This window comes from Carcharhinus amblyrhynchos, chromosome 7, assembly GCF_965287045.1.
Source record: "Carcharhinus amblyrhynchos chromosome 7, sCarAmb.v2.hapA, whole genome shotgun sequence".
Classification (NCBI taxonomy): Eukaryota; Metazoa; Chordata; class Chondrichthyes; order Carcharhiniformes; family Carcharhinidae; genus Carcharhinus; species Carcharhinus amblyrhynchos.
This window is the reverse complement of record NC_137330.1, coordinates 113,621,489-113,638,849: the sequence shown is the minus strand read 5'-3', so window position 1 is coordinate 113,638,849 and position 17,361 is coordinate 113,621,489.

Sequence of the window (17,361 nt, the reverse complement as noted above, 5' to 3'; positions counted from 1 at the left end):
GGAGGTACACCCACCCACACTGCTGTCAGAGAGGGAATTCCAGGATTATAAGCCAGAAACAGTGAAGGAACTGCAATATATTTCCACATCAGGGCGGTGAGTGGCTTGGAGGGGAACCTCCAGGTGATGGTGGTATTCCCAGGTATCTGCTGCCCACGTCTGTCTAGGATGTGGAGATGCCAGAGTTGGACTGGGGTGGACAAGGTGAGAGGTCACACGATACCAGGTTACAGCCCAAACGATTCATTTGAAATCATAAGCTTTTGGAGTGTTGCTCCTTGCTCAGGTTCAATTCTGGCCTCGGTGACTGGCGCTGTGTGGAGTTTGCATGTTCTCCCCATGTCTGCATGGGTTTCCCCCAGGTGCTCTGGTTTCCTCTCATAGTCCGAAAAACATACTGGTTAGGTACTATGGCCTTGCTAAATTCTCCCTCAGTGCTTCTGAACAGGTGCTGGAGTGTGGCAACTAGGGGATTTTCATCTTAACTTCATTGCAGTGTTAATGTAAGCCTATATGTGACATTTATAAATAAACTTTTAAAACTAGAGGTTGCAGGTTTGAATGGTCCTTGGCAAGTAGCTGTAGTGCATCCTGTGGATCAGCCTTGTCCAACCTTTACACAGAATCTTTACAGTGCAGGAGACCATTCAGCCCATCCAACCTGTGCTGGCTGTCTGAAAGAACAACCTACCTAGTCCCACTGTCCCTGCCCTATCCCCCATAAACTTGCATATTCTTTCTTTTCAGATAGTAACACAATTTCCTTTTGAATTATAGAATCCTAGATTCCTTACAACGCAGTAGGTGGCCATTCAGTCCATTAAGCCTGAATGACCGCAATCTCACCCAAGCCCTATCCCCTTAACTCCACGTATTTACCTTGCTAATACCCCTGACACTAAAGGGCAATTTAGCATGGCCAATCAACCTAACCTGGACATTCTTAGAGTGTGGGAATAAATGGGAGCACCTAGGGGAAACCCATGCAGACACAGGGAGAATGTGCAAACTCCACACAGTCACCCGAGGCTGGGGTAAAAACATTAATGTAATAAAAATGAAATACTGTGGATTTGGAATGTGAAACAGAAAGTGTTGGAAAAGGCTCAGCAGACCTGGCAGCATCTGTGGAGGGAGAAAATAGAGTTGACATTTTGAGTTTGTATGATTCTCCTTTTTGAATACCAATTGTACCTGCCTTCCCCACTGTCTCTGGAAGTTTGTTCTAGATCCAACCACCCTCTGGTGAAATTCTTTACCTCACATCACTTTAACACCTTTTGCCAATTATTTTAAAGTGTGCAGTCTAGTTCTTGATGTTCTGTTGAGTGGGAACATTTTCTCACTAATTCCTTTGTCCATACTCATCAGGATCTTAAAAACTTCCATCACGCTTCTCAGCCTTTTGGCTAAGATCAAGTGGAGGAGGAGCTGTAGCGATACCTACTCCAATCAGCTTGGATCATGTAGATCAAGCCCAAAACAGGAGGTGAGAGGCCTGTCTTGTCAGCTTGGATCGGGACTGTCTCAACTTGTTGGACTCTGAATTGGATTTGATTTGATTGGATTGAATTGGAATAAAGAATAAAAAAACTTCCATCAAGTATCCTCTCGGCCTTCTCTTCTTCGAGGAAAACAGTGGCTGTCCTTGTGGACACAGTTCTTTATCCCTGGAATCGTTCTTGTGAATCTCCTTTGTACTCTCCCCAACACCTTCCTTGAGTGTGGTGCCCTGAACTGGATGCACTACTCCAGATGAGTGGTGTCTCACACAAGTTCGACACAACCTTATTCTTGCACCCAATATGGGTAGCAGGGTGGCATAGTGGTTAGCACTCTGCCTCACAACGCCAGGCATCTGGGTCCAATTCTGGCCTTGTGGAGTTGCCATGTTCTCTCTGTGTCTGCGTGGATTTCCTCTGGGTATTCCAGTTTCATCTTCCAGTTCAAAATTTGCAGGTTAGGTGGATTGACCATACTAAATTGTCCCTTAGTGTCAGAGGGATTAACAGAGTAAATACAAGGGGATAGGGCCTGGGTGGGATTGCTGTCGGTGCAGGCTTGATGGGCTGAATGGCATCCTTGGGTACTGTAGGGATTCTAGTCTATGATTCAATACCTCTATTAATAAAGCCTAAAATACTGCAAGTTCCCTCCACATGCCCTGCCATTTTCAATGACTTATGTACATGTATATCAAGGCCCCTCTGTTCCTGCACTTGTGTTAGAATTCTTCTCTTTATTCTCCTTGCCAAAATAAATTATCTCACACCTCTCTGAATTGAACTTTATCTGTCACTTGTCTGCCCAATCCATGCCTGTGTCCTTTTGAAGTTCAAGCCTATCCTCATCACAGTTTGTATTATTTTCAATTTTTGTATCATCTGCAAACTCTGAAATCATGGCATGAACTAGATCTAAGTCATTAATATATCAGGAAAAGTGAAGATCCCAACACTGACCTGGGGAACCTTCCTCTAACCTGAAAAAAACAATGATTTATTACTACCCTCTGTTTACTGTCACTCAGCCAATTTTTTATCTAAATGCCTGATTTCCCTTCTATTCCTTGAGCTAGAATTTTGTTCATAAGTTTGATATGTGGCATTGTATCAAATGCCTTTTGAAAATCCATATATCCCATATCAACAGCATTACCCTAATCTACCTCTTTTACCTCGTCAAAAATCTCCAGCAAATTGGTTGAAACACGATTTTCCCTTGATGAGTCAATATTGGCTTTCTTTAATTATCCAGCCCTTGTCTAAGTGACTATTGATTTTGTCCCAAACAATAGCTTCCAGGCATTTCTCTACCAATGAAGTCAAATTGATTGGCCTGTATTTGCTGGCTTTTAACCTTGCACCTTTTTCGGCACGGGGGTATAACATTTACAATTCTCCAGTCCTCCTGTGTCTAAGGAAGACTGGAAGAATATCAGTTGTTCTTCTGCAATTTCCACTCTCACTTCCCTCAAAAGCCTTGGAAGCATCTCATCCATTCCTGGAACCTTATCTATTTTAAGTAAGGATAGCCTTTCTAACACCACCTCCTTTGCAATTATAAGTTCTTTGTGTGTACTATTACCTCAACCTGGATAGTATTTTCAGTCTTTGTAAAGACGAATGCAACATAGACGTTTAATGCCTCCAAAATTTCTGCTCGCTCCACATACACCTTCCCTCTTTTATCCCTAATCAACCCTAGTCTACCATCCTTTTAATATTTATATGATTATAGAAGACCTTGGTATTCCCTTTTATGACAGCTGCCAATTTCTTTTCATGCTCTCACCTTGCTTTCCTTATTAATTTTTTTCACTTCCCCTCTGGGCCTTCTATTTCAATCTTATTCTCCATTGTATTTTCTAGCTGACATCTGTCATACACGCACCTCTTCCATTTCATCTTCACCTCTATCTCTCTTACCATCCAAGAGCGCTCTGGATTTGTTTGTCCCACCTTTCCCCTGAAGAGAATATACCTTGACATTGCCTGAGCACCCTAAATTGAGTCTACTTCTCAATTGTATTATCCAACCCCTTTATCTGCTTCATCTTTTCCTCTATCACTATTGTTGTCTGTGGAGCTCCAGACTGGTTTTCCCTACAGTTCCCCCGGATGTAATATAATTTAACTGTACCTGTGCTATTTTCTTTTGAAAAGCATCCTATTGATCCACTAGGATAGGGTGAAAGTCATTGATGAAACAGAGGTTGATAAAGGTTTACGAGGTTTTGAGCAGCATGGACAGAATGGCTAGTCAGATGCTCTTTCCTAGTGTAGAAAAGTCAAGTACTAGGAGACATAGGTTTAAGTTGCATGGGGAAAAGTTTAGAGGAGATGTGCAAGGCAATTTTTTTTTTACACAGAGGGTGGTGAATGTTTGGAACGTGCTGCCTGGGGAAGTGATGGGAGCAAATACGATAGCGGCATTTAAGGGGCATTTAGACGTGAATAGGATTGGAATAGAAAGATTCTGTAAGTGCGTATGGGTTTTAGTTTATACAGGCACTATGATTGGTGCAGGCTTAGAGGGCCAAATGGTCTGTTACTGTGCTGTACTGTTCTTCTCTTCATTCTTTGTTCAGATGTGTAGGATGCTACCCTGAAGAACTCCTGCCACGATGATCTGGACTGAGATGATTGGCCTCCAGTAGGCAGCACAGTGGTACAGTGGTTAACACTGCTGCCTCAGTGCCAGAGACCCGGGTTCGATTCCAATGTTGGGTGTTTGTGTGGAGTTTGCACATTCTCCCCATGTCTGCTTGGGTTTTCTCCGCATGCTGTGATTTCCTCCCACAGTCCAAAGATGTGCAGGTTATGTGTATTAGCCATGCTAATGCACAGGTTTGCAGGGGTAGTGTTGCTGGGGGAGGGGATTGGTGAGATTGGTGCAGACTTGATGGGCCGAATAGCCACTTTCTGCACTGTAGGGGTTCTGTGGTTCCATGTTTTGTCCACAAATAGTTTCCTTTTGTGTTAAAATCAAATTAGTATGGCTTCAGGCAGTGGAAATTTTCCCCCAGATTTACATTGACTTCACTTGCGCTAATGTTTCTTAATACCACATTTAGTCAACTGCTGTATTGATGTCAAGGGCAGTCACTCTGACTTCATTTCTGGAAATCAGCTCTTTTGTTTATGTTTGGACTAAGGCTGTAATGAAATCTGGATCCTGTTGAAAGCCAAACTGAACATCAATGAGCAGGTTATTGCTGAGTACACGCTGCTTGACAACATTGAAGACAATCCCATCCATCACTTTGCTGATGATCACTGATGGGGCAGCAATTGGCCAGATTGAATTTGTCCTTTTTGTGGCCTGGACATAATTGGACAAGTTTCAACACTGCTGGAATGATGCCAAAGTTGCAGCTATATTGGAGCACCTTGGCTAGAGACAGGCCTTGTTCTGAAGCTCAAGTCTTCAATACTGTTGCTGGAATGTTGTTAAGGCCCATAACCTTTCAGCCCTTGCTTGGTATCATGTGAGATGAATCAAATCATAGAAAATAGAAAGAAACCCTACAGTGCAGAAAGAGGCCATTTGGCTTATCGAGTCTGCACCGACCACAATCCCACTCAGACCCTACCCCTACATGGCTACATATTTACCCACTAATCCCTCTAACCTATGCATCTCAGAACTCTAAAGGGCAATTTTTAGCACGGCCAATCAACCTAACCTGCACATCTTTGGACTTTGGGAGGAAACCGGAGGAAACCGACGCCGACACGAGGAGAAAGTGCAAATTTCACACAGACAGTGACCCAAGCCGGGAATTGAACCCAGGTCTCTGGAGCTGTGAAGCAGCAGTGCTAACCACTGTGGTACCTTGCCATCCTAACTGGCTGAAGATTGGCATCTGTGATATTGGGGATCTCCAGTGGAGGCTGAAATGGATCGTCCACTTAGCATTTATCGCTGAAGATTGGTGCAAATGCTTCAGCCTTCTTTTGTACTTATATGCTGAGCATGGGATATTTACGGATCCACCTCCTCCACTGGGTTGTTTAATTGTCCTCCACCATTCATGGCTGGATGATGCAGACCACAGAGCTTTGTTCCAGTCTGTTGATTGTGGGATCATTAGTTTTATCTGTCCCATGCTGCTTCCATTATTTAGCATGCATATAATTGTTTGTGGTAGCTCCAATATGTTGGCATCTCATTTTCAGATATGCCTAGTGCTGCTGCTTGCACGGTCTCTTATATTCCCCATTGAACTGGGGTTGCTCCCCTAGTTTGATGGTAATGGTAGATGGAAGATATGCCGTACCATGAGGTTAGAGTTTATGTTTGAATACAATTCTTCTGCTGATGATATGAACATATGAATTAGAAACAGGAATAATCCATTCAACCCTCAAGCATTCTCTGCCCTTCAAAGAGATTTTTAAAAATATTTTCACAGGATGTGGACATTGCTGGCTAGGCCAGCATTTTTATTGCCCATCCCAAATTGCCCTTGAGCAGTAAGCCTTCCTTGAAGCATTGCAGTTCTTGTTGTGTACCCACAGTGCCCTTTGGGCGCAAGTTCCAAGATTTTGAACCGGTGACAGTGAAGGAACAGCGATATAATTCCAAGTCACAATGGTCTGTGATATGGAAGGGACCCTTAAGGTGGTTATGTTCCCACAAGCATCTGCTGTCCTTTTCCTTTTGGAAGGGCATGACTGAACTGATTTTAACTCAACTCTATATTCCCATCTACCCCCAATAACCTTTGCCTATCAGAAGACTGTGCAGCTCTGCCATAAAAATATTCATACTCTGCTTCTACCAACCTTTGTGGAAGAGAGTTGCAAGACACTCAAATCACTGAGAGTTCTAGATTTTCCCAGTCAACATCCTTTAGGATCTTCAGTGTTTCAATCAAATCACCTCTTACTCATCTAAACACCAGTGAGTACAAGTCTAGCATGTTCTAGATGATGAGGGGGATAGATAGAATGGATGTGCAGAGACTATTTCCTCGGTGGATGTGGCTGTTACTAGGGGGCATAACTATAAGGTTCATAGTGGGAGATATAGGAGGAATGTCCAACGTAGATTCTTTACTCAGAGAGTGGTTGGGATGTGGTATATACTGCCTACTGTGATAATGGAGTTGAATACTTTAGGAACTTTCAAGCGGTTATTGGATAGACACATGGAGCATACATGGATAGGGAGCAGGATAGCTTGATGCAATGCATTTACATCCTTTCCCACATTATACTACGTTTGCCAGATTTTTGCCAACTCACTTAACCTACCTATATCTTTTGTATGTTCTTTACGTCCTCTTCATACCTTAACTTTCTACCTATCTTTGTATTGTCAGCAAATCTGGCAACCATTCAATCCTTTTATCCAAATCATTTATATAAACTGAACAGTTGAGGTCCCAGCACCAATCCATGTGGCACACCACTGATTACAGTCTTGCGATCAGAAAAAGATCCATTTATATCTACTTTCTGCTTCATGTTAGCCAGTTAATCTTCTGTCCAAGCAGTATGTTAACCCAATATCATGAGCATTCATTTTCCGCGATAACCTTTGATGTAGCATCTTATCAAATGCTATCTAAATTGAAGTACAGTATATCTACCAGTTTCCCTTTATCCACAGCACAGGTTTTTTCCTCAAAGGATAAGTTATTTTGATTTGTTTTATTATTGTCAGATGTATTGGGATGCAGTGAAAAGTATTGTTTCTTGTGAGCTACACAGACAAAGCATACTGTACATTGAGAAGGAAAGGAGAGGGTGCATAATGTAATGCCCCAGTCATAGCTAGGCTATAGAGAAAGATCAGCTAAGGTAGATCCATTCAAAAGTCTGATGGCAGCAGGGAAGAAGCTGTTCTTGAGCAGGTTGGTATGTGACTTATGTATCTATTTCCCGACAGAAGAAGATGGAAGAGGGTATGTCCAGGGGTCCTTGATTATGCTGGCTGGTTTTCTGGGGCAGCGGGAATTGTAGCTGGATTCAGTGGATGGAAGGCTGGTTTGCATGATGGACTGGACTACATTCACAGCCATTTGTAGTTTCTTACCGTATTGGTCAGAGCAGGAGCCGTGCCAAGCTGTGATACATGTGGATAGGATGCATTCTATGGTACATCTGTAAAAGTTGGTGAGAGACATAATGGACATGCCAAATTTCCTTAGCCTCCTAGAAACTTTGGTGGGCTTTCTTAAAGTTAAACATCATTTCTCTTTTGCAAAACTATGTTGACTTTGCCTTTTTATCTTGAGCTTATCCAAGTGCCCTCTATAACTTCTTTGCAACATTTTCCTTACAACAAATGTTAAGCTGACTGGTTTGTCGTTTGCCATTTTCTGTAACCTTCCCTTTTTGAATAATGGAGTTACATTTGCTTTCTTTCTATCTGGACTGGGTTCAATTCCCAGCTTGGGTCACCGTCTGTGTGGAGTTTGCACCTTCTCCATGTGTCTGCCTGGGTTTCCTCTGGGTGCTCCAGTTTCCTCCCACAGTCCAAAAGATCTGCTAGTTAGGTGCATTAGCCATGCTAAATTCTCCCACGGTGTACTCGAACAGGTGCAGGAATGTGGCGACTGGGGGTATTTTCACGGTAACTTCATTGCAATGTTAATGTAAGCCTACTTGTGACACTAATAATAATAAATAAAGGAATTTTCCTGAACCTAGGAAATTTTGGAAAATTAAAATGAATGTATCAACTGTCTCACTTTTTAGACTCTAGGGATGAGGCCCATCAAGACTGGGGCTCTTGTCAGCCCCCTGCTCCAACCATTTACGCAGAACATTCCTCTGGAAACTGTAATTTTCCTGAGTTCCACTCTCTCTTCCATTTCCTGGTTTGTAGCTGCTTCTGGGATGTTACTTGTATCCTCCATAGTGAAGACTGATGAAAATTATCTGTTAAATTTGTCTGCAAACTCTCGTTTTCCATTATCAATTCTTCAGACTTCTCTCTATAGGACCAAATATTCACTTTGTTAACTTTTTTTTGGAATATTTATAAAAACTCTTACTATCTGTTTTTATACATAAGAACATAAAAACATAAGAAATAGGAGCAGGAGTAGGCCATCTAGCCCTTTGAGCCTGCCCCGCCATTCAATAAGATCATGGCTGATCACTTCTGGCTGGCTTTCTCCCATACTCTCAATTTTACCTCCTCATTATACCTTTTAGCCATTCTCTTATATTTTGTCCAATCTTTTGACCTGCCTCCTGTCTTTGCACAATTGCAAAAGCCACAATTTCAGATTTGAACAAGTGACCTTCACTTAAGATAAATGACATTTTTATTGCAGACAAATTCATGCAAACAATGATTATAGTATCCAGTCTATAGATTTTCTCTGTATGGTTTCAAGGAATGAAATGTAGAGTGTATGGGATTTAGTAAGCCTTGTCCAGTAACCTTTACCAAAATTTGATTTTTGAACTCTGGCAACTTTGCAAACATCTGCCGGGTTGCCAAGATAAAATTGTACAGGGGATGGATAGGGCCGCATAAGAGATGCGACCATGTTCTGAATTTGGTGTTTTTTTTTGCTGATGTGAAGATGATGCATGATAATGCACATTGAGATTAGGGATTGAAATTAATTTCTCATTTGGTAACAATTGAGTTAATGGCAATTATTCAGTATACTTTAATGGAGAAGGAATACTTTAAGGGATCACTTAGAATCTTACAGTCCTGAAGGAAGCCATTTGGCCCATTGAATCTGCACCGACCACAATCCCACCTAGGCCCTATCCCCATAACCACATGCATTTACCCTAGCTATCCCCCCGACACTAAAGGGCAACTTAGTATGGCCAATCCATTTAACCTGCACATCTTTGAACTATGGGAGAGCACCTGGAGGAAACCCACACAGACACGGGGAGAACATGCAAACTCCACACTTGATCAAGGGTATGTTGTCTGGTCTCAAAGGTGTTGAGTATGAGGAGCAGTTGAATAAAGTGGGATTATTTACATTGGAAAACGGAGGCTGAGGGGAGATCTGATAGAGATCTATAACATTATGAGAGGCATGGACAGGATAGATAGTCAGGCTTTTTCGCAGGATGGAAGTGTCAATTACAATGGGGCACAGGTTCAACGTGAGAGCGGGAAAGCTTAAGGGAGATGTGTGGGGGAAGCTTTTCACGCAGAGGTTTGAGGAACACGTTGCCAGAGGTGGTAGTGGAAGCAGGCACATTAGCAACACTTAAAAGGCATCTGGATAGGTAGGTAAATAGGGGGCGAATAGAGGGATACGGACCAAGTTAGGGCCAAAGGTCTTTTTAATTTAGTTAGGGCATCATGATCGGCACAGGGCTGGAGGACCAAAGGGCCTGTTCCTACATTGTACTTTTCTTTGTTCTTTGATATCGGGTATATTTTGATATTCTGAAATAGTTACTCACTTTTCATCCAACAACCTCAGCAGCACCACCAATGTATATGGTGCCTGTAAGATGCAAAACTATCCCAAGGCCCTGCATCGTGTACTCCCCAAATAAGGAGATGTTAAAAGATTTTGTGTTTGAAAGTACTCTTGTTTTACCTATTATGTCATAGATGGATTGTAGATTGCATGGGTTCTTTATTCCAATTTGGAAGGATTTTTTGCCAATAACTGGTGTCACAGTTGAGTTCGATCAATGTACACTGAAGGATTAACAATGATGTAATCACTGTAAATTAATGTGGTAATAATCCTTAGTTGAGCACATCCATTAAATGAAAATCATTTAATTTTAGAACTTTACTAAGGTCATAAACAGCAGAAGTGAAGCTCAAGTGGTTAACTTTTATGGTTCTCTATATTACAGCATTGCTGCAGCTCTGACTTTGATAGCAGTTCTGTGAGCTAAATGAGTGAAGTTGTGCCTTGAGACTAACTATTTCTTTTGCTACATGCAATCCCAACCAAAGGGAACTTTTATGGCAAATTGTCAGCCAGCTATTTTTTTGATGAGTTTTCTGCTTCTCTGAATGAGAATGCTGTATATTTTGGGCACCCAATAATTAACCATTCAACCACCTCTGGAGAGGGAGGCACAGAGTAAAGTGCCACTCGTTCTGCTACAACAATGTACCCCTGACACAGTCTCACCTTCAAGGAAAGAAAAACTCCTCCTGCACCAGTGCCACAGGGTTCTACTTCCAATACAAACTATCATGGCACTCCTAAAATGTCCATTATTACTGAATGATCTGCTATGGGTATGAGGGAGGGAAAATTTTGTGACAAGTTTCCCCCATCCAGTCACTCATTGAACCCCTCACAAAGGCACAAATCGAGCTATGGGAACAGGTTGTATATCTCTCCTCTTGAGGAGCGTGCGTATTGTTGGGATATCAGCTCAAAGCAAAATTAAGTGGTTTCTTAAAATCACAGAATTGTTGCTGTGCAAAAGCAGGCCGTTCAGCCCATCACGTTTGTACTGACACTTTGAATGAGCAGTTCACCTAGTGCTACTGTTCTGCCATCTCCCCCATAACCTTGCACCACCTTCCTATCAGCTAATAATCCAATTCACCTCTGAAAGCCTTAATCGATTGAACCTATTTCCACGACCATCTGGCATTGTTGTGTGAAAAAGCTTCTCCTCATGTCTCCATTTCAGATTTTGTCATATCTTAAACCTGTGTCCTCTTGTTCTTGATCCTATCAAATCTCCTCTCAACCTGCTCTTCAAGGAGAATAATCCTACCTTCTCCAATCCATCTACATGACTGAACATCCTCATCCTTGGAATCTTTTCTCATTCTCAGGAATCTTTTCTGCACCCTCACCACATCCTTCCTAAAGTGTGACGCTCAGACTTGGTTGCTCCTGTTGTGGCTGAGCCATATATTTTACATAAGTTTAATAGAACCTCAGATAAAAATAGGAAATGTTGGAAATACTCAACAGGTTATGGCAGCATCTTTGGAGAGAAGCAGAGTTAACATTTCAATTGTGACCTTTCATCAGTGTACTGGAGGAACTTGGAGGGATGCAGAGATTTTTGACAATAGTGGAGCAATAGATAGAAGGAGAGGCTGAGACCAAAGAAGCAATTAGAAACTAAGGTGAAAAGTATTGCTGGACCAGGAGCCAGTATAGGTCAGTGAGCACGGGGTTGATAGGTGCACTAAACTTGGTGTATGTTTTTATACAAAAGTAGAGTTCTGGATGACCTCAATTTCGTGGAAGGTGTAAGAAAAATTGCTGGAATAGGCTTTTACAGCAGAAACACTGCTAAAGGGATAGAAATGCATGATGCTACCAATGTGGAAATAGATGTTTTTGGTAATGGGATCCATACAATGCCGAAGGAGGCTATTCAGATCATCGCGTCTCCACTGACTCTCCAAAACAGCATCTATCCCAGCACCCCACCCCCCCATTCCCATGCAGTTACCATGGCTAATCCACCTACCCTTTATATCTTTGGACTGTTGGAGAAAACCGGAGCAACCGGAGGAAACCTATGAAAACATAGGGAGAACTTGCAAATTCCGCACACTCACCCGAGGCCGTCCGGGTCCCTTGCGCTGTGAGGAGGCAGTGTAACCAATGTATAGAATATGGGGTTGGAATCTCAGCTTAGCAGCTATTTGGATACCCACACCATGGAGAGTCGACTTCATTCTCAGACAGGAACCAGGGAGAGGGTATGGAATTGGTGGCAGGGAGTGGAGTTTGTGATGCGACCGAAGGCCATGGCTTCAGTTTTCCCAGTAATTAATTGGAGTACTTATTTGTTCATTCAATATTGGATGTCAGGTGGGCAACTTTTAAAAAAACACAAACCTTACGGTGCAGAAGAAGGCCATTCGGCCCATTGAGTCTGCACCAACAACAATTCCACCCAGGCCTTATCCCTGTAATCCCAAATATTTACCCAACTAACCTATGCATCCCGGTAGACTAAGGGGCAATTTAGCGTGGCCAGTGTACCTAACCAGTACATCTTTGGACTGTGGGATGAAATCAGAGCTCCCAGAGGAAACCCATGCAGGCACAGGGAGAACATGAAAATGAGTATTTTATATAATAAAATTATTATTTTAATATGCAATGTTGTTTGAAGACAGAAACCTTGTGAAAAAGTAAGGTGCATTCCAATAGTATTTCTCTTTGACCTGTTGCATGCTGCCGTGTGCTGCATATTTCTCTGGTTCTGCTTCACAATGCAAATAGTCAGTAGTTTTCTTAGCAATTATTTTCAAACCCCTCTAAGGAACATTGAAAATTCTGATTCTCCTGGGAGCCCACTGTCCTGGTTTCCGAAAGGCAGTGTCAGGAAAAGGAATATAGTCTTAGAAGTTGTAAATTTATTTTCAATATATACAATGTTGCACTAACATTTAGAAAATGAAAAATGTGGAGTTCTTGGCACTTGCTCAAAGCATTCAGTGTATGTGGCCCCATGTGAACAGAAATTAATTCCCCTTTCTGATTCCTAATGGCCCAGTTTGAAAACTGAGGATATAAATCTGTTTAAACTTGACTAGGAAGTCATTTTCTCCTGTGTCCTGTTCAGAAAGCTGAAAAGGCTGGATGGTATTGCTGCTTTAAGGAGATCATTATGTGACATTGACAGTTCAATCTTTGATTCGGAAGATCCATTTTAGTTGTCCTCCTGTGTTTTTAACATAAGAGTAATTTGGCTTCTTATTTGCACAGGAATCCCACGTGTTATGCAGAAAAGAATCATGCTGTCAAACTAGGACTCTCACTAAGAATAAACAAAATGGGAAGAAAGGAAACTCCCTGTTCATTCCTTAAATGAGATCTCTCAAAATCGGAGCCTACAGCAGGCATGAAGGAATACTTTAATATATAACAGGATATTAATTACTGGTTTCAAAAATTCATTACTTTATAGAATCTTACAGTGCAGAAGGAGGCCATTCAGCCCATTGAGTCTGCACCGACCACAATCCCATCCAGACCCTATCCCCATATGTTTACCCCAGCTAGTTCCCCTGACGCTAAGGGGCAATTTAGCATGGCCAATTCACCTAACCCACACATCTTTGGACTGAGAGAGGAAACCAGAGTACCCAGAGGAAACCCATGCAGAGATGGGAAGAATTTGCAAGCTCCACACAGACAATGACTCAAGCTAGGAATCAAACACAGGTCCCAGGCACTGTGAGGCAGCAGTGCTAACCACTGCCATCAATTTCTGCCATCTACTTCCGCATGAACATAAGAACATGGCACGGTTTTACTTAGGTATGTGGTATCTATAATACAGAAGGAGATATTTTGATCTAACTAGTCCGTGCCAGCGTTTATGCTTCACAAATGCCTCCTCTGTTCCTCCTTCATCTGGGGACACATTCTTCTATTCCTTTCTCCGTCACGTGCTGACATTGCTTCCTCTTAAATGCATCTAGTGATTGTAGTAGTTGTAGATAAATTCCTTTGGGTGTGGTAGCCTACATACATTTATCATTGGCTGTGGTGGTTAAACTTGATCTAATTTGGGTCCACATAGTGAATAATCCTGCTCCACCCACTGCTACCCCTTCCTCATACCTTTGCACTCGATCTGAGCAAAGGTAAATTGCAGTTATTCCATGGATTTAATCAATATCAGTGGTGAATGGGAAGATGGGCCAATTGAAGATAATTCTGTAATTGTCAATAAAAGAATAGCTTGCTTGTTGAAAAAGTACTTAATATCTGTCTTCATGATGGAGAAAGGATGCATTTTTTTTTATTCATTCAAAGGATCTTGACATTTTTGGGCAGGCATTTATTGCCCATCTCTAATTGTCCTTGAGAAAGTAGTGGTGAGCTACCTTCATAGCCTGTTGCAATCTCTGTGATGTAAATACATCTGCACTGCTGTTGGGGAGGGAGTTCCAGGATCTTGACCCAGCAATAGGGAAGGAAAGGTGATATATTTCCAAGTTGAAGTGATGTGTGACTTGGAGGGGACCTTCCAGGTAGTGGTGCCCCCATGCATCTCCCATGCTTAAATTACCTCGGTAAGACATCTCACAACGCCAGGTTAAAGTCCAACAGGTTTTTTTGGAAATAAACCTGTTGGATTTTAACCTGTTGTGGTGAGACTTCTTACTGTGTGTACCCGAGTCCAATGCCAGCTTCTCCACATCATAAGTTACCTCAGCTCATGGACAAGCAGGCCGTTTTACATTAAACCACACTGTTCACCTGTCTCTTTATCCTGTTACCCTAACTTTGCTCCTCTGTAGTCTTTTGCATTTTGCTGTACCCCCTAATTTGATGTAATCGGCAAATTTCAATTCCTCAGTGTAAATTGTTCTGTAGCAGCACAAAATGGGATTGGAGAGTGGCAAATGTTGTGCCTTTGTTTAAAAAGGGCTGCAGAACTACAGGGAACCTGGGAACCACAGGCCAGTGAACCTCACATCTGTGGTGGGTAAGTTGTTGGAAGGTATTTTGAGAGACAGGATCTACAGGCATTTAAAGATGCAAGGACTGATTAGGGACAGCCAGCATGGCTTTGTGAGAGGAAAATCATGCCTCACAAATTTGATTGAATTTTTTGAAGGGGTAACCAAGTAGATAGATGAGGGCAGTGCAGTTTATGTTATCTATATGGACTTTAGCAAGCCTTTTTTGACAAGGTTCCGCATGGTAGGTTGCTGCATAAGGTTAAATCTCACAGGATTCAGGGCGAGGCATCTAAGTGGAAACAAAATTGGCTTCTTGACAGAAGCCAGAGGGTGGTTGTAGAGAGTTGTTTTTCAAACTGGAGGCCTGTGACCAGCGGAGTGCCTCAAGGATCAGTACTGGGTCCGCTGTTATTTGTCATTTATGTTAATGACTTGGATGAGAATATAGGGCGCATGGTTAGTAAGTTTGCAGGTGACACCAAAATTGGACAATGAGGAAAGTTGTCTCTGACTGTAACGGGATCTTGATCATTTGGGTCAGTGGGCTGACGAAGTTTAATTTAGACAAATGTGAGGTGATACATTTTGATAGTTTGAACCAGCGCAGGGCTTACTCAGTTAATGGTAGGGCGTTGGGGAGAATCACAGAATGAAGAGACCTCGGGATACATGTTCATAGCTCCTTAAAAGTAGATTCACAGGTGGACAGAGTGTGAAGAAGGCATTCTTGGTTTCATTGGTCAGAACATAGAATACAGGAGTTGGGACATCTTGTTGAAGTTGTACTAGACATTGGTAAGGCCATACCTGGAATACTGTGTGCAGTTCTGGTCACCCAACTATAGAAAAGATATTATTAAACTAGAAAGAGTGCAGAAAAGATTTACCAGGGTGCTATTGGGACTTAATGGTTTGGGTTATAAGGAGAGGCTGGATAGATTGGGACTTTTTTCTCTGGAGCGTAGGAGGCTGAGGGGTGATGTTATAGAGGTCTATAAGATAATGAGGGGCACAGATCAGCCCTAAAATCAATATCTTTTCCCGAAGGTAGGGAAGTCTAAAACTAAGGTGAGAGAAGAGAGATACAAAAGTGTCCAGAGGGGCAATTTTTTCACACAGAGGGTGGTGAGTATCTGGAACAAGCTGCCAGAGGTAGTAGTAGAGGCGGGTACAATTTTGCCTTTTAAAAAGCACTTAGACAGTTACATGGATAAGATGGGTATAGGGGGATATGGGCCAAATGCGGGCAATTGGGATTAGCTTAGGGGTTTAAAAAAAAAGGGCGGCATGGATAAGTTGGGCCAACGGGCCTGTTTCCATGCTGTAAACCTCTATGACATGCTAACTTTGTTGGTGTACTCAAGTTGCCACAAGTAGTTTCTACTTTTAGATCACACAATGCCATTACTTTATCAAAATGGAAGTTCAGCTGTCTGGTGAGAGTTACATTTACCTCTCTCCGAGTTCTCTGGTCTTTCAGTTACTCAGCCAGCGCGTATTTTTTCTTTCATAAGCCTCTCCTTTCCTGACTATAGTTCTTAGGCCCTGACTAACCTTCAGGACCTCACCAGACTCGTGCAAGTTTGTTGAGGTTCATTGTTTGCAGGCTATTTGAATCAAGTCTATGTTCACAGCTTACAGTAGGGACAACTGAACACAGTGATGAACAGGGGCCCTAAACCCCTCTCCTCCTACTCTCATTGAAGTAGAACTTCATATCTTCAAGAATTCTCTAGCTATATTTAAACATGGGGCCCTTCCCCGATCTATGTGTCTTAATTGCTTTCCAAATAATCTTTCCGATCATTTAATGAGTCTTAGAACAGGGAGCTACCGTTTAAATGCTGTTTCTAAGAACTATACTAGGCTGTAGATGGAGTGTAAGGACATCAACATTAATCTTCGAAGTTTCAACTGCAAAAATAGTTGTCATTTGATATAAATTTTCTGATCATTGATAAAGTTCCAATAAGAATACGTTTTTTAGCTCAGTTCTAACTGTTTTGTTTTACCCATCATAGCTCATAGATACGTAGAATTATAGAAGTATGCAATAACGAAAGAGACCATTGTGCCCACAGTGGCTGTGCTGGCTCTTTGCTATTAGTTTGGAATGGTTTAAGTACTGCCCTACCCTCTAGCCATAACCCTCGGCTTCAGTATCTACTCTTCCTACAACAGGTGCATGGGTGATGGAACTATGTACTGCATTGTAACCCAGTTCTTTTTGTGACAGGTGCATTAAACAGTGATGGGTTTAAGAAGCCCTTGCTTCCTTTGGCCTCATCGCAGAAGAAGGAGAAAACTCACCATTCAAACAATCCAGCTGCTGGCACTGAACTGACTGAAATTACAGAAGAATCCGGGCTGAAAGATACAGCAGCTACGGACAGCTCGGCAGGCCAGGACCAAGAAACCCAACTTCAACTAGAAGAAAAGCCTGCAGCAGATCAGCAGCACATTGAGAAGTCCCGTCCCAATGCCACATCATTG